The sequence below is a fragment of the Dermacentor andersoni genome, chromosome 6, assembly GCF_023375885.2.
Source record: "Dermacentor andersoni chromosome 6, qqDerAnde1_hic_scaffold, whole genome shotgun sequence".
Classification (NCBI taxonomy): domain Eukaryota; kingdom Metazoa; phylum Arthropoda; class Arachnida; order Ixodida; family Ixodidae; genus Dermacentor; species Dermacentor andersoni.
The window spans coordinates 176,459,830-176,478,786 of NC_092819.1; the positions used below are offsets into that span (position 1 = coordinate 176,459,830).

The following is an 18,957-nucleotide window of genomic DNA, read 5'->3' on the forward strand; positions in this document are numbered from 1 at the left end:
GGTAGTGACAGGGCAACGCCATATCATACTCGCCTTCAAGGGAGACCACTGACCAAACGACAACGATCGTACGCGCCAGTGCACTGCGCCAGCAACACCCAAGGAGACGCACGAGGAAAACTTGTAGACGACGCACGGCCCAACGTTACTAGACTAGCTTCAGTAAAACTCGGCGCCGTTGCGCGGAACCGCCACCCGCCCGCGCCTTCGTGGCGCTGCAGTCGCGCCCGGCTTCACCATAGAATAAAGACTTCACTTCCTCACTGGCCGGCGGCCGGCTACGCGGGCGGGCCGGACCAAGCACGCGGTGCAGCGTTGGTGTATTCTGTGGTTCGTTGTTGACGGCGAATTTCAGCAAGCATGTCATCCGTGGAACTGTGGCCTTCGCCAAGTTTCTTAAGAATATCAGCAGACGATGCCGACGTGCTGCGTATCTGGCTGTATAGGCCGCTATCGGAACGATGTCGACAATTCGGCGCACCACTTTTTCTGTGCTCCCTGCAATGCGACGCTTCGCACGATTCCTCGTGCCGACCGGGAACTCTCTGCGATATTAACGGCACGCGCTCGTGCCACTGCTCCCGCGTTCGTCGTCGTGTTCCACAGCTGGCTGCGTGACCATTCATCTTTCCAGCGTAGAATTTCACTTCGCTTGTGTCGTCGTAATGGGGAGGCTGCGTTTACGGGGGTATGAGCCATTCCTTAAGGGAGTATGAGCCACTCATGGTCTTACGTAACGGAAAGATTTAATTTTGAAGAAATTTAATTTCGAAGAACCACAAGCGGCAAATAGCAGGCGAAGGCTGCTAACCACGCCGCCGAGCAAACTCGAGACATCGAACGCAAGCGACAACTGCGGACTGCGGGCATACCGTCAGTGACGTCGTTCTCTCCGTCGCAGCCGATTGTGTGTGTAACCTCATAACTGAGAAATACCTTAATGAACCCTCGGGATTAACCCAGTGATAAACACAGGGGCCGCACGTTTCAGCATCGCTGATTAACCATCTTCACGGAATGAAAAATCCGACTTTTTTTTTTTTGTGGCTAGTGTGTACAAAGACCGACCTCACCTTTCTTTTTGTAGCGCTTCTTTGGCGTGGTGAGAAGCTTCGGTGCGGATGAAGATCCTCCTACAATCACGCACTTTGGCCAGATATTCAGGCTCGTAAGCCTTAACCTCGCGAAACGTTAAGACGACAGGAAGAAACACACATTTAGAAACGCAGCTTCCGCGCTTCGCTGTATGCGTTTCTTCCTTTCGTGCAGTTTACCTTTCTTTCAGTATTAACGAACTGGTGCGATAAATCTTATTGCTGTAGGTGGATACCACTTTCTCGTGGTATCACTAATTCGGACAAGGGAGAACGACAGCGAGCGTGAAACACGCGCAAACTGCCCGTCCGCACGAGCTCAAGGCTGTGACGAGGCGTCTGCAGTGGAGCTCGATGGAACAGCGCTGCCATCTGGCGGCTGTCACAGAAGTGGCGACAGCGGCTGTAAGCGCGCGGGCGGGGAGTTTTACAACTGAAGCTAGTCTAGTAACGTTGGCACGGCCCGCACGGCTTAGTCAAGAAAGGAGACATTGATGTGAAGGATCGCCAGCCGACACATGGCAAAATGCCGGCGCGCCTAGGGACAGAACGAGCAAAGAAACTGCTCCTCCGTGGTACCTAGGCAAAGGGAGAAAAACGCCCCCAGATTTTGTCTCTCGCACCCGCTGAAACGACTGGCCAATCCCGTGGACTGGCGATTCCTCAAATGACCGTCTTGTCTAGTGTGCCGACCGCCGAGCGTTTCTCATGGGAGACGCTGGCACCGCCGGTGATGCCTTCCGCCGGAGGCCACCAGACGGCGACACTCTTTGGGACCACACCCTGGTGCCCCTGGGGTTCTTGGCGGGCGCTCCTATGCTCGAGGCTTCAGCGACGTCGTTCGTAGCTAAGTACTCTTTTATTTTTATTAGCTTGTGTTTCGAAGTGTTCTCTTTTTCATGAAGTAGGGGCGCAAAGTTTGAATTCTTGGTAAGAGTAGTAAGAGTAGTGGTAAGAGGTAAGAGTCACTCTTGATAGAGTGAGTGGGCACGTCGGCTGGCCTCCTGTCAACATGAGGCTACACTCTAAGAACAGTTTACACCCTTTGGCGTGCCCCTTCTGCCACACAACAATAATCGTCATCTGCCTTGATGCGTTTCCTTTCTTTAACGCTGCGAGCCCGGAACTTTCCAGTAACGAACGGCACTCGCGTTATCAGCATAGAACAGTTTACACCCTTTGGAGTGCCCCTTCTGATAACGCGCGTGCCGTTCGTTACTGGAAAGTTCCGGGCTCGCAGCGTTAAAGAAAGGAAACGCATCAAGGCAGATGACGATTATCGTTGTGTGGCAGAAGGGGCACGCCAAAGGGTGTAAACTGTTCTGCATTATGAATTATGAAGCATTATGAATAAGTTCGAAGAAATAGAAAGCATCATTCTGACGTACAAACCACATTTAATAATAATGACCGAGACTTGGCTGCACAGTGAAATCAGCGATGATGAGGTAACGCCACCGGGCTATCAAATTCACCGCACGGATAGGCATTCCCGAGGCGGTGGTGTCGCAATAATCTTTCAAGAAACGCTACACGTGGAGAAGCTTCTTGGCGTACCTGGTATCGAGAACGTAATCTTAAAAGTCTTTCTTGATGACCTTAGTCTCGTTGTAGCAGGGTTTTACAGGCCGCCTAACTCAGGTATTTCCTTTTTTGAGAAACTTAATAAATTTTTATGCGCTAGCAAAAGTTATTCTTCGAATTTGATGCTCGGTGGTGATTTTAACGTACCGTCCATAAACTGGAACAGTAAATTCTCCACCCCTTATGCAGCTCTGCCGAGCCTTTTGTTGATATTATCCTTTTCCATGACCTAACACAATTAGTCACCGAACCAACACGGATACAAGGGGAAACCACGTCTATTTTAGATCTTTTTCTTCTCAGCAGTAGCATCCTTAATCGCAGTACGAAAACGTATGTTCTTGAAGGTATATCCGATCATAAGATGGTAAGTTTATATATAGATTTGAATTCTATAAAGAAAATCAAGAAACAGGCATCTATGGTACCAATTTTAGCGCGTTCTGATGATGTGACTATATTGGACCAGCTTGATATCTCGTTTTCACAATTTGTTGTCCTCTCTGAGTCTGGGGAAATTTCCGTTGATGACTTGTGCTTTTTCTTCAAAAACCTTGTTTTAAGGTGCATACGTGATTTCGTACCATTCCGAGTAAAGTCTGTGCAACGCTCAAACCCATGGATGACTAAAGACATTGTACGCTTGGGACGAAAGACGAAAAAGATCCGAAAGAAACTTCGTCGTAGTCCCTCCGGAGATACCGGGCAAAAACTTTCCGACATGCGCAGGCAGTTAAAACACACTATGAAAAAGACTAAGGAACATTATCACAATGTAACTATGAAAAACTTTCTTCTTTCGTCCGCGGCAAAATTTTGGCGTCACTTAAAACAAAAAAAAAGAGTACGATATCGAATCTATGTATTGACGGTACACCTGTTACGGATCCATTTGCCATTGCGAGTTCATTCAATGATTACTTCTATTCAGTGTTCACGACAGATGACGGCAATCAGCCACACTTCACGCCACCTCACGAATGCCCTGCTATAGGTGATGTATCAATAACTGAGGAAGGCGTTTTCTCGCTTCTTTTGAAAGTGGACCGCAAGAAATCCCCTGGAACAGACGGCATACCGAATGCCTTCCTCGTTAGGTCTGTCGAATGGTGCTCGAAATATTTAACCATAATATTTAAAGAATCCTTACGGCGAGCGGAACTTCCACATGATTGGAAGTATGGAAGAATTGTCCCCGTTCCTAAATCACAAAATGCATGACATATTGCGATATACCGGCCTATCTCTATTTTATGCACATGTGTGAAGACATTTGAACATGTCATTTTTAAACATATATCGGAGTTTCTTGAAAATAGCAACCTGATCGCATCCAGACAGCATGGTTTTCGCAAGAACCTGTCAACGGTAACACAATTGCTCAAAGCCGTTCAGGATTTTGCCGCATCATTAGATAAGCAAAGCCATGTAGACATTATATTCTTAGATTTCGAGAAAGCCTTTGATCACGTGTCCCATCCTAAACTGCTTGTCAAAATGAAATCATTATTCAAGAACACTACATTAATATCCTGGATAGAAGCATATCTGACGGCAGAGTGTTTCCATTGACAGCATTAGTTCCAGTCCGGCCCCAGTTTCGTCAGGCATACCGCAGAGATCCATCCTGGGACCACTGTTCTTTTTAATTTTTAATAATGACATTACTCAAGACATACCAGTGAAAACTATGTTGTTTGCTGACGATTGTATATTGTATAATGTAATTCAGTGTCCAAATGACCAGGCTCTTCTAAATTCATCTCTATCTAAAATAGACCGTTGGTGTTCTGAGTGGCAAATGAAGGTAAATGAGAAAAAAACCGTATCAATATCAATATCAAGAAAACGGATTCCCCTACACTTACAATATTCAATAAATTGCCGCAGCCTTTCTTCAGTAGAGAGCTATAAATACTTGGGTGTCATGATCACGTCTGATCTCAGGTGGAACACACATATTAACTACATACAAAAAAGGTCATGAAGAAGCTTGGGTATCTGAAACGTTCCCTACGTCAGTCGACAGAGGAAATAAAGTTACTGGCATATAAAACATTTATTAGGCCGATTCTTGAATATGCTTCCGTCTTATGGGACCCATTTACTGAAGTAAATATAAGAAAACTCAAAAGTGTCCAAAGAAAATCAATAAGATTTGTCTTTAATTCATACAGATGGCACACATCTCCGACTCAGCTGCTAGAAAAAGCGAATTTAGAAACACTTCAACTAAGACGTCATCGGGATAGGTTGAAATATATGTATTTAATATATCATGATAATCTGCGTATCAATAAGGAATTGTACATTCAACATGTGACTCGTCGTTCCACACGAGGAAATCATTCGAAAAAAGTTAAAGAATTCGCCTGCAGAACCGATTGCTTTAGTAATTTCTTTTTTCCTCGAACTATTCGGGAATGGAACCGGCTCAATGCACACATTGTCGAGAAAGTCACCATATAGTAATTCTTAAGTGCTTTATAATTAATCCATCAGCCTTCGATTTTCAGTAACACACTTATCATCTCGCGACATATGTTATGGTTCTCCCGCAAAATGCTTCGATAAGTGATGAATTACAGCAGTTTGTCATATCGTACGATGCGCATGCGCAGCTTGAATGGTCCGTGTTCTTATCCAATTTTTCCTTGTCAAGCACTCTGTCAATATATCAGTGTACAATTTTATATCTGTAGCACGGGTTTGTATGCAAGCGACGTGCATACTACCGGTCTTTCGCTGCTTTTCAGTGCGTGGTGCTAGCCTTGTGTAATGTTTCTTATTTTTGATCATTTCTTCATATGTACTGTCCACTCCTGCCCACGGCCTTCTCTGAAGGCTGGCAGTATTTATCAAATAAAATAAACGTACCGGTTTTGTCTAGGTCTGGCGGCTCCCCCGTTAGGCCTAGGTGGTAGGCGGGACCTATTTGATAGGCTTATTTAATTGTTTCAGCTAGCTCTTCGGATTCTTACATGGAGTAGGGAGTGCAATTTTTTTTTTACATAGCGGTCGAGGTCGGCTTTGCTCGAGTTATTTCGCGAACTTGCTCGTTAGGCCTAGGGACTTAGGCCTATCGATGAAACCGAAGAACGTGAAGGCCGCGGGGGACGGGGAGCAAGTGCAGTGCGACTAGTGCCTGCGATGGTGCTTCCTCGACGAGACTAAATTCCAGAGTTTAGCAGACGCCGAGGGGTCTAGCTTCACGTGCAGGTCGTGCGAGGTTGTAAGGGAAGCCTCCCAAAAACTGGAAGGGAATTGGGCGGCTAAGATCGAAGAGCTTAAAGCAAACCTGAGGGAGGAGCAGGAGAAGCGAGTAGTACTGCAGGCGAAAGTTGACAATTTGGTTAAGGTGGAGGCGGCCCAGGCCGTGCAATTAGTAAGGACCGTGGCCGAGCTTCGGGAACAGAAGGAAAGGAGCGCCGAACTGGAAAGGCGGCTCGATGTGCTTGAGATGCGGGCAGCGGAGAATGGCGGATCAGGACATCAAACCGGTGGCAAAAACTCAGAAAGTAGGGTAGACCCTGCAGGCGAAGTGGGAGGCAGGGAGGCAGAGCAAGCGGTCGTCAGCTCGCCGCCGGTGAATCGGCATAGTTATAGCGAAGCAGCGGAACACACCCCGAGTGATGCGACGCTGCAGCCACAGGGGCGCCAGCGGGCGCGAAGAGAGGGGCAGCGGATATAGACTGGCGGCGAACGGTTCGCTAGCAGAAGGGTCCTGGTGATAGGGAACTCCAACGTGGGGAGGGCTGAAGAAGGCGTGATGGAGAGAGTGAAGGCGGACGGGAGAGTGCAGCTGGAGGCCCAAGCGGGCATGGCGGAAGCGATGACCAAGGCGCGAGAAGTGGTAAGGGACAGCACGGAGGGCGACAACTTGGTCATTATGCATGCTGGGCTCAATGACGTGCTTAAGGGGAGAAGCCAGGACCTTGAGAGGCACATTGAGACTGGACTGAGTAAGCTTAGAGAGGCCTCCGGGAGGTAGCATGTGACCATATGCACTATCCCAGAGGTTCAGGGCCAGTCTTACCAGGTAGAAAGGAGGGTGGTTGTAGCCAATCGGGTCATTAGGAGTCTGAGCGGACGACTCGGGTACAGCGTGATGGATGTCAACAGGGACGTGTACGGAGCCGGCTTCCGGCCTTTTGTGCAGGATGGCATTCACTGCAGTGGTGCCACTGGTAAGAGGATAGGGGGCAGGATAGGTCGCCAGCTAGGCAACAGCTTTTTTAGGGGGACCCAGAGCCCTGAAAGAACCAGTGTAGGCGTGCACGATTCGAGGCAGGAGCTACAAACAAGCAAGCATCGGTACTGTAGGAGAGGCAACAGAAGTAAGCACCAGTACTAAATTGAGCCAGGCATAGGGTTCATTAACATGCAAGGTGGCAGAAATAGGCTAAAACGGGAGCAAATCGAAGAGCAACTAAGGTAGGAGAACTTAATGGTTTATGGGTTTGTAGAGACACATCTTAGGGACATGGAGCAACCACCCTCTAACCCTGATTATGCATTTGAATACTGCAACCGAGTGCAGGGTAGCAGGAAGGGCGGGGGAATCGGATCACTCATTCATGAAAATACAAATTGGCAAAGGGTCAAGCAGGAATGCAAGGAGCATTTATGGCTAAAAGAAAAATTAGCGGGGGCGAAAGCACTTCTAGGCTTTGTATACCTTTGGACAGGATCAAATGCTAAAGAGGAAAACAAAAAAAATGTTGGACTGTACAGCAGCGGATATCATTGAGCTAGGAAAAGGATGTGAGATAATTGTTTTATCAGACATGAATGCGCATGTTGAAGATCTGGATTGGTACACAGACTCCACAGGTAACATGCTGCTGGATATGTGTGAGAGGCATAACTTAGTTGTCTGTAACTCTACTCAGAAGTGTGACAGGATCATAACATGGGACGTAGGGGGTCGACACTCGACAATAGATTATGTGTTAATGTCACATAGGATGTACGATAGATTAGCAGCCATGATTATAGATGAACAGGGCTCCAGAAGTATAAGTATTGACCACAAACGTATCAAGCTGAGTTTTAAGAGGGAAACTAAAGCACGAACGAGGCGTGAGGAACAGCCAGATAGAATTTTTTACTCAGAAGAACAAGTGGAAATAGCGGCTAAACAAACTGAAGAGGAAATATCAGAGGGTACTTAAAGTGATTGGAGTTACCCAAAGTTAATAAGACTATTTGAGCGTGAACTAGGTAAGGTGCGAGTCACGAAAACAAGGCAAGGGATATGAAAACTCAAGAGCTGCTGGGATGAAGAGGTTAAGAAGGCCATAAAGAAACGTCAGGAAGCCTCCAGGGCACACTGGTATTCCAAAAGTAAGGGAGAATCTGAAGCAGAAGTAGAGAGAAAATGGGTAAACTACATAAAATGCAGAAGGGAAGCATCCTATTTGATCAACGAGAAAATCGAGACAAAAGGGTCCCAATGGCTGTCAGAAATAAGCAATAAAAAGATAAACAGGCAGCTAGGAAATTGTGGCCACATCTGCACTCCTTGGGCAATAGGACAAGCCTAGAGCAGAGGTATATAGTAACAGCTCAAGGTACTCGGTTAGGAGGAGAGGAGGCAATGGAGCATATAGGAAATATGCTGACGGAAAAATTTACAGAACAGAGAAATGGTACATGCAGTATATCTGAGAGGGATAGTCCGGTCAATCCACTGCTTTCGTTTGGACAAAGAGAGTGGGAAAGGGTCGAGAAGAGGGTACCAAGTAGCACATCGGCAGGCCCGGATGCTATTCCAATTTTGTTAATAAAGAAATTGGGCCCGAAATCTAAGAAATCATTAAGAGAGGCGGTGAGCAAAATGCTAATGGAGGCTAAGTAGAATGGGAATTATATATAAGGGAAAGGGAGACAAAGCTGACATAAATAACCACCGGCCCATACCAGTGACGTCAGTGGTTAACAGGGTGGTTATGCAGATTATAAAGGACAGACTACGGGCATGGGTAGAGAACGAGGGGGTGCTTGGAGAGCTACAAAATGGGTTCCGGAAGCACAGAAGGCTAGAAGACGATCTGTTCTCACTAACACAGTGCATTGAAATAGCTGAAAAGGAACACAGACCCCTATGGCTTGCTTTTTTGGATATCAAGGGAGCCTATGACAGTGTACTTCAAGAGGGCTTGTGGGGCATTCTGGAAAATTTAGGAGTGCAAGATGGAGTAACCAAGTTCCTAAAAGATATCTATAAATGTAACCGGGTGATTATACAATTGGAAAAGCAGGTTTCGGAGCCTGTAATGATTCGGCGGGGGCTTAGGCAGGGGTTTCGAATGTCACCTCTGTTGTTTATGCTGTACCTGCAAGGATTAGAGGCCAAAATACAGCAAAGTGGACTCGGCTTCAAGCTATTATTTTTCAAACAAGGAAAATTGATTGAACAGTCATTATCAGGACTGATGTATGCGGATGATATTGTATTAATGGCTGACAATACAAAAGATCTGCAGGGATTGATGAACATATGTGGTGCCGAAGGAGACAGATTAGGCTTGAAGTTTAGTAACGAGCAATCAGCAGTCATGATTTTTAATAACATTTGCGGCGAGGATAAGATACAGGAGGCCACGCTTGAGATAGTCGATAAGTACAAGTATCTTGGGGCGTGGACAAATAAAGGCATTCAGTATCTGACAGAGTACGAAAAGCTGTAACGACTAAACGTAACAGAAGTGCAGCGATTATGAAGAGTAGGGCACTGTGGCACTACAATAGGTACGAGGTAGTACGAGGGGTATGGAAGGGGGTAACGGTTCCAGGCCTGACTTTTGTCAATGCAGTTCTATGTATGACAGCAGAGACCCGGCAACATTCGGAAACTAGGCAACGTGGTGTGGGCTCACTCTGGGAGCACATGGCAAGTGCAGGGGAATCTCGGATGGTCTTCTTTCGAGGGCAGAGAGGCTAGTGGCAAGGTAGCATTTGAGGAACGATTGAGGAAAATGGCGGAAATGCAGTGGGCTAGGAAGTTTTTCAGTTACTTATACACGAGGAACGTTAACAAAAGGTGGAGGAAGCGAACTAGAAAATTGACAAGCACATACTTGGGCAGCAGTGGGGGGGACAGGTAAGGAATCATCCGTCAAGAAAAAGGCTAAGGAGACAGAGAGGGGTATGTGGAAAACAGAGATGCAAACCAAATCTGCATTAGAGACGTACAGGACGTTTAAGCAAGAAATAGCCAAAGAAAATATTTACGATATCTCTAAGGGAAGCTCATTGTTGTTTGAGGCCAGAACAGGTGTAGTGCGGACTAAAACGCACCGAGCCAGATACCAGGAAATAGACTTGTGCGGGGCGTGTGGAGAGGAGGAGGAAACGGCTGAACACCTGATACTTGCTTGTAAACAACTCCACCCTGCAGTTGAATGTAACGGGGAACTATTCAAAGATTTGTGTTTTAAAAACAATGAAAGTAAAATAGACTTTGAACAGGTCAAAATAACTAAACGGAGGCTATCTGATTGGCATACCCACGAATTGCGCACATGCGTTTCGTTTCCTTTTTCGCCACCACGTGGCGTATCGACCTTAAAGATTTGAAATTCGCGCCGTGGCGTATGCCATGACGCACGACAAAAGCAAAAATAATAAAATGAAGCACGCCCTGAGACTGTTGCTTCACCTCGGTACTTAACAATGAGCGCGCTCATGTATCAGCCTTATCTTGAATACAACCTGCTACTTGCTCGACTGGCAATGAATCGACGATTTTGCGAGACAGCTTGCAGACAGCGCGTCGGCTTTCCAGATGTCTGGGCGTGATAACGGCTCCCGCAAAGCTTCCTTTTCGTTTCCTTCATTGTTTTTTCCTATTATTTGTGCACCACTGCGGCCGCGGGGTTCCGTATAGTCAGCTTCATGTTTCGTGGGTTTCCGATAGAACCGTTGTGATGCAATAAGAGGAAGCTTTAGCTCGGGCCTATCCTCGATGCCGGCAGCTCAAATACATATAAAACGCATGATTTTATGAGAAAACCGCTCGACGATCTGAATGATAATTGTTGCATTTAAGGAGGCCAGTGGCGCCTAAATCGGCCGCTGGGTAGACGTCTTCACATTCTGATAAAACATGCTCCATAGTCTCCCTAGCTTTAACACAGCAAGCACATGCTTCTTCTTCCTTCTTATATCTCGCTTTATAGATGCGTGTTCTAAGGCATCCCGATCTCACTTCGAAAAGTAATGAGCTTCCCTTTGATATATCATAAATTGTTTCTTTCCTAATTTCGTTTTTTCCTCTTAAGTAGTTACTCAAGGTTTCTTTTCCATTGCCGCCACCCATGAGATTAATTCAGCCTCTCTGACTTTCCGCTTGACCTTCCTTGTTGCTGTGTTGCCCACACCACAGGCCGCATACTTGCTGGTAAGCTCCCTAGTTCTTTTCCTCCACTGTGAATCAGTGTTTTTCCTGCACAGATACTGGAACACTCTCCCAGCCCATTTACTTTATTCCATATTCCTCAGCCGTTCTTCATACTCAATTTTACTGCGAGCTTCCCTCACTTCAAAACTAGTCCAGCCCATATCATCCTGCACAGCTTCATTTGTAGTCTTCCCGTGAGCGCCCAATGCGAGGCGACCCACTGACCTTTGGTTCCCGTTGAGTCCTGATTGTACCTCTGATTTAAAGCAAACAACCGCATTTCCAAAAGTAAGTCCTGGATTCATTACACCTTTTCACATACCTCGGAGGACCTCGTACCTGTTGTATCTCCATAGCGCTCTGTGCTTCATTATGGCTGCATTTCTCGTCCCCTTCACTGTTATTGTTTTTTCCCGTATTTCCATATATCTATTGCCTTCGTTTATCCACATACCAAGATATTTATATTCTGTTACCCGAGGTATTTCCTGGCCCTGTATCTCCACGTCCTGTTCACTGTTTTCATTGAATGCCATAACACCTGATTTTCTGACACTAAATTTCAAACCTAAATTGTTGCCTTCCTGTCCACAGATATTAGCCAGACGTTGCAAATCACTTGCTTGTTAGCTAGCAACACAATGTCGTCCGCATAAAATAAACCTGGGAGATGCTGCTCTATACTGTACCCGCCTGTTTGTATGAGAGATTAAACACGATATTACTTCCTTCTAGCGCCCTCTCCATCCTCACCACGTACATCATAAACAGCAGTGGGGATAAAGGGCACCCCTGCCTCAGTCCCTTGTTGATATGAAATTTCTCCTCGCTCCTCATCCCTTCCCATTCAACGCAAACGGTATTTTCTATGTAAATCTCTCTCAAAAGCTGTAGATAATCGTCACCTAAGCCTTCCCCTTCCAGAATATCCCACAAAATGTTGCGGTCTACGTTGTCATAGGCTCCTGTAAAGTCTAAAAAGGCCACATATAACGGTCTGCTTTCTACTTTTGATATTTCAATACACTGAGTAAGACCAAATAAGTTATCATCTAAACGCCTACCTATTCTGAAGCCATTCTGAAGTTCTCCCAAAATGCCATTATTCTCTGCAATGCTTGAAGCTTTAAGTTGATTGCCTGCATTGCTACCCTGTATATTACCGATGTAATGGTCAACGGTCTATACGAGTGAATTTAATCTTTCTCCCCCTTACCTTTATAAATTAGATTCATGGATGGATGGATGGATGGATGGATGGATGGAAGGTAGGAGCGTCCCCTTTGAAACGGGGCGATGGCAGTTGCCCCAATGCTCAGATTTTTATTTTGCCTTTAATTTTTACTTTTATCTGTGTTGTGTTTCATTGAATTTCTCGATTCTATTTAAATACGTCTTCCTACCCTTTTAACCTTATGTCACCTGTCTACTTTTGAGCCACCAATCCTCCTATCGCCTTTTGCTAATTTCCACCGCATATTTATTCACATGACTATTATTATCTCTGAACCCTAGGGCCTCAGGAAGGGTGACTGTGGCCGCATCGACATCGGGCTTGATACCATCACATTTTAGTATGAGGTGTTCCATTGTTTCTACATATTTACCACACACAGTACATGTGTCTTCTTCTTCGTTAAATTTCTTTTTATAGCTCCGCGTTCTAAGACATCCTGATCTAGCTTCAAAGAGTAGGGCACTGCCTCTTGAGTTATCATAAAACGCTTCCTTCCTGATCTGCTGTTTCCAGTATCGATATAGTTCCACACTACACTTCTTTTCCATTGAATTTACCCAATTTTTACCTTCCGCATTTTTAACCTGTCGTTTAATGCTCTGTCTTTCTTCGTCCTCGTGTCTGGCATACTTACTGGTTAGCTTCCTAGTTCTTCTCCGCCACTGTGAGTCAACGCTCTTTCTGTATAGGTATTTAAACACCTTAGCTGCCCACCTGTTATCGTCCAATTTCTTCAGACGTTTTTCGTATGGGATTTTACTCTGAGCTTCCCGTGCTTCGAACGATGCCCAGCCCATATCTCCCTGTACTGCTTCGTTTGTGGTTCTCTCGTGGGCACCTAGTGCTAACCTTCCCACAGCTCTCTGATTTACTTCTCGTCTCGACTAAACCTCTGCCCTTAAACACAGGACCGCATTCCCGAAAGTAAGCCCCGGCACCATTACTCCATTCCAAATACCTCTCAGTACCTCATACCTGTTGTACCCCCACCATGCCTTATGTTTCATTATCCCGGCATCTCTTCGCCCTTTTGCAGAGAGGAAAGAGCGACCCCTGTCGGTAAGAAATTGACGGGAAGCGCTGTGGTGAACAATGATGTTGTGCAACAGAAAGTCGGCTACGTCTGTTGGAAGGGCCCTGGTGAACCCGAACCAAGTTGTATAATCAGTTGTGACGGCAATCCATTTGTTGCATCAGTCACTTGTGGGGAAAGGTGCCAAGAGGTCTACACCAACGCGATAGAAGGGTTCGGTAGGAATGCCGATAGGTAGGAGTAAACCAGCAGTGAGAACAGATGACTTCTTCTGTAGTTGACATAACTGACCAGAAGCGACGTAGCGGCAGACAGATCGGTACAGACCAGGCCGAAAGAATCGTCACCGGACATGGTGGTACGTAACGATTATCCGAGGTGACGAAATGTTGGTAGATCGTATAGCTTGGACAGAACAGTGGTGCGAAGATGCCTGGGAAGGACCAGCACCATCTCAGATGCACTAGGGCACAAGCTGCGCCGATATAAAGTGCTGTCCTGGGATAGGAACATGCCAAGAGGATCACATGACCTAGATGTGAGCTTGTCCTTGATACCACATATGCTGGATCTCGGCGCTGTTCAGTAGCGAGGTCAGCGAAGCACACAGCGAAAATACAGAAGCAGAAGCATAGGTCGCAGGAACATCAGGAGCATCGTCTGGGTGATAGTAGAAGCAGTTGGCATCGTGGTGTAAACTCGTACAAGCAACTGTGTACGGGTATTCCTGTAGGCGTAGCGCCCAGTGACTTAGGCGATCGGTAGGGTCTTTGAGGGACGAAAGCCAGCAGAGTGCATGGTGGTCTGTAGTGAGTGCAAAGGGCCCACCATATAGGTAAGTGCGAGATTTCGCCACTGCCTAGAGAAGTGCAAGGCACCCACGTTCAGTAATGAAATAATTCCGCTCATCTGGAGAAAGCAGACGGCTGGCGCAGGCAATGACGCGGTCGTGGTGTCATTGACGTTGGCAAAAAACGGCACCGATTCCATGACCACTGGCGTCAGTGCCGACTTCTGTTGGAGCAGTCTGGTCGAAGTGCGCAAGAAGGAATGGAGATATTAGGAGAGATAAACTTCGAGAAGGCAGTTGCTTGTTCACGTCCACAAGAAAATGAAACGTCTGCCTTCAGAAGAGCAGAGGGCGGGTGACGTCCGAAAAATTGTGCATGAGGCGGCGTAAGTACGAGCACAGGCGCACGAAGCTCCGGACATATTTAGCACGTGTGGGCACGGGGAACTTCTGTGCAGCACGAGCTTTGCCCGGGTCTGGGCGCACAACAGATGAATCAACACAAGATGACAGAGGATAGTAATTTGGCGGCGCCCGAAGTGACATATAGACGAATTAAGTTGAAGGCCAGCATTGCGAAAAGCAGAAAGAACGAGCGAGAGGCACTCGTGGTGCGTAGCAAAAGTAGGAGCAAAACGATGGCGTCATCTAAGTAACAAATACAGATGGACCAGCTGAGATCATGAAGGAGTGTGTCCATCATGCGTTCAAAAGTAGATGGAGAATTACATAAGCCGAAGGGTATAAATTTGAACTGGTATAAGCCATCGGGTGTTACAAGGGCGTTTTTCTCGCGTTCCATGTCGTCGACGGCAGCCTGCCAGGAAGCGGAACTATGGTCAATGGAAGAAAAGTACTTCGCACCGTGAAGGCAGTCGAGGGCGTCATCAAGGCGTGGTAGAGGATAAACGTCTTTCTTGGTGATCTTGTTGAGGTGCCTATAATCCACGCAGAAGCACCAGCTATTAATACAAGGAAAATCAGATATCCAACCGTTCGTAGCGATTACTACAAGGGAAACCCATACGGGTTCCTCGAAAGAAAAGCCTCAGAGCTGAAGAAAAATTCGTCCTGCCGGGACCACCCTTTCCGGGGCAGCCGCTCTACCATCTGAGCTAACCAGGCGGCTAACAGATGGCAGGGCGAAGTCGGATTTGTTGACAACACCAAGCAACGGCAAGAGTTTGACGTAATAGTTCTGTGGAAACCCGCAATGTGGAGAGAAGCAATTAATAAAGCTGGCGTCTTTTTTATCTAGAACGACAGGGGGCGCCCAAGGACCATGGATGACGGTTCAACGATTCATCGAGAGAGAATCTCCTCGACCTCCGTTTGAATTACTTGTCGTTTGACAAGGATAGACGGTATGGTCGCCTGGGTGTGCGTCACCGGTGTCAATATGGTGTGTCGTGAGAGAGGTCTGGCCTGAAGGACTACCTAGGTCAAAAATGTTGCTCAACGCGAAGAGCAGTTGACATAACTAGTTGGCGTGGTGAGGCGGAAGTTCGGGAGCAATTACGTTTGTGAGTTGAGGAAGGTGTAAGGATTGGGAGGTCAATCCCACCATTCGTAACAGTTGTCAAGATTGGAGTCGGGCTTGAATTAGATGGTAGCTGGCCCATGCCGTCGTTCAACTTATCCACGCTGAAGACGTTGTTGAAGGGAAGGACTGCGTCTCATCGAGAACGAGGAATATGGGTTTATTTACAGTATCTACATAAGGACGTTGCAGTTCATCAGTCTAGCATGACTGCGAGAGAAAGTAGACTAACCAGCCGCACAACAGCGGTTTATAAACACTCGATCCTCCCTCGATCCCAAAGTGAGGGAAACGTTCGACCAGGCACCGTAGACGAGCCGCCTCTTTGCGCGAGGGCTTACACACACACACTTCCGCACAGATTCACGGTCCCCAACCGAGGTCAGACGGTCTTCGCAGAACTCGGGGCTGACGTCAGGAACGGTGCGTGGTAAGGGGCTTTGAACTACGTTCCCTCGGGGACTCCCTTGTTCACAGCAGACCGGGTCGGCGGTGGCGTGTTCCGTCACAAAGCCTGGTTCGTCGGACTCATCTCGGCAATCCCACGACGCAGAGTGGCGGACGCGACGTATTGTCCTTGGTACACAGTAGACTTATCCCCGAATGCAGAGATCTAACTTGGATCGGGCTTGGACTTGACTTGACGAAGTCGGCCCGAAGCAAAAGGCGGACTTCGAAACGCCCAAGTCGGCTTTCGCGTTTCATAGACGCTCAAGCTGACTTGCTTCGTCAAGTCAAGACTGTGCTTCAATACAAAAGCAGGTTGCTCGTCTGTGTTCGAGGTTAACAATAAATTTATTAGCGTAAGGCACGTTGTACAGCAAAAAAGTGTGTATCTTTCCAAATTTCCACCAGGGCATAAGTGCTGAAGTATAGTTTGCGTAAACTTATTCTATCTGGCTACGTCCGCCGCTGCGATGGGTAGTGTTGCTTGCGGAAAGCGCGCGTTTCCGGCGGATTTAAGTGGTCTTCAAGTTTCGGTGTTTTGGCGCGCTTTTTGAGTTGCAGGTTTCACCATCTTTTCAAGTCGCCGCTACACTTTTAGGCGACAGTGTATTTGAGTGCAAATCAATTTTATCGTCACATATATTTTGGTTTTAGTTTATCTTTAACTCAGAGGTCTTGTTGCATGTTTGTTGCCGTAGAGAAGCGAACGAAATGGTTGGTTCGTATGGTGGTCTTTAAACGGCTTTTGTTCTCGATTGCCGCAAGGCGTTCATGCGCCGTCTGGGCCGGCAACCGGATACAAGAGGCCGAGACGAGGCATACGGTCGGTTTCTGAGGGAGCTCGCTCCCTTTTCGCCTATAGGCATTCCAGAAGGAAGGCGACGGCCCGTGTGCTGCTCGGGCTACGTGGCTCTTTGAAGAAAAAGCCAACCTATTCGAACGCACTAGGCCGGAGTCACAAACAAGAAAAAAACTGCAACATGTGCTGCGAACGAAGAGTACCGAGCGCCGTTGAGTCCCCTGCCCGGACCCATATGGGTGACAACACCCGATAAAAAACAAAATAAATAAATAAAATGACACGTGCAAACGATTTGTCTGCTTCGCATGGAGGGTTTGTCGAGAACAACGAGAGGGAGAGTGCGGCACCGTCGTAGACATCGCAAATTGGCAGTGCGTGTCGTCTGCTAGGAAAGTGTCGTCTGTTAGGAAAACAAGTTGTGGGGCTCGCGCGACGGCCGCGCGCCGCATTTGGTACGAAATTGCTGTTCTGTCAACAGGGTTTGACGCTGAAATGTCGCACTCACGTACGGTCTCCTCCCAAGAGAATGCACCGCAACGTAAGACGGCAGCCCGTTTTAAAGAAGACGAAAAGAGCCTGCCGACGACACTCCTGAACGGCTACAAGCATATTGTGGAATGCAAGAAAACTGGCGTCGCGTCGTTGACCAAGAAGAATCAGACATGGAAAGAAATAGCAAAACATTTGAATGCCAACCATAGGATTACGCGGCGCGATCACCTGCAACTGAAAAAATGCTGGACCAACCTGAAGCAAAAGCGGAAAGAGGAAGCTGCGGAAGAAAAGGGAAAGCGCCACAAAACTGGTAAGCGCACATGTTCTGCATGACTGACTTATTTGGGCTGCTATTTATTATGTGTAGTCACAGGAGATGAGAAAATACGCTCGCAATCAATCTTTCCGCGACTGCGGGAAGCGCACCAGCATCGGGCGCGGGTGCTTCGCGATGAGCAGAGTCACCTTTCCTACTGCGCGGCACACTGTTGACTGAGGAATGCGGACCGGACCTCCGGTGACTGTTTGAAACGTGCCAGCGCCGTAAAACATCACAGCCATCAGCAACTGCAGCATGGGAGGCACACAGTCGGTCCTCTATTGTCCCCGCTTACCCGGATAGGCAACGTAGCGAGAAGTCGCACGGCGTTCTTCGTGAATCTGTAGCGACTGAGGAATTGTTCGTCGTCGTACAGCTCCATCGAATTCCCTCGGTCACGTAGGGTAGGTCGCGGAATTTTCGGCAAGGGCTGCGCCTCTGAAAATGCTGTATCCATGGCGTAGCAAGCAAACTCGAAAGCAGCTAACCTCCGCGCGACGTCCGTTCGGGAGGCTGCCATGTTGGAATAACACACGAAGTCAGTTTCAAGCTAGCCCGGGAGGAGACTTCAAACTTGAGCGGACTTCGACGCAGCCAAGTCGTTCCCAAGTCGTCCTCAAGATCAAGCACGATTTACGACGCGCGGCGAAGCTGTCTTGAGACTGCCAGATGTCAAGTTCGAGCCAAGTTAGATCTCTGCATTCGGGGGTTAGTCACGCCGTTTGGTTAGAGGGTGACGGTTGCTTTCCAAGAAAAGTTGACGCCGCTGTCGCAACTGGCTGGCAAAACTTGCACCTCAGCCGGCCGTTCTTAACAAAGAAGAGTCAACGGGAGACGACGTAATAAGAGTAGTCAAGGCTGAAAATAGGCAAACTCTATGAGGAAGAGAGTTTACGCAAGGCTATGCCTTATGGTAACTGGCCACCCTGTATACGCAATGCTTCATGACCTCGAGCGTACCGGAATCTTGGAAAAACGCTAACATAATCCTAATACATAAGAAAGGGGACGCCAAAGACTTGAAAAATTATAGACGGTTCAGATTACTGTCCGTTGCTTACAAAGTATTTACTAAGGTGATCAGGAATAGAATCAGGAATACCTTAGACTTCTGTCAAGCAAAGGACCAGGCAGGATTCCGTAAAGGCTACTCAGCAATAGGCCATATTCACACTATCAATCAGGTGATAGAGAAATGTGCGGAATATAACC

At 47.4% G+C, this 18,957-nt stretch overlaps 2 pseudogenes; both read left to right on the forward strand.

The window, feature by feature from the left end:
• LOC140219041 (uncharacterized) overlaps nucleotides 1-18,957 on the forward strand; it is a 500,311-nt pseudogene that overhangs the window by 271,779 nt on the left and 209,575 nt on the right.
• Nucleotides 1,803-6,949, forward strand: LOC126523912 (uncharacterized; annotated as a pseudogene).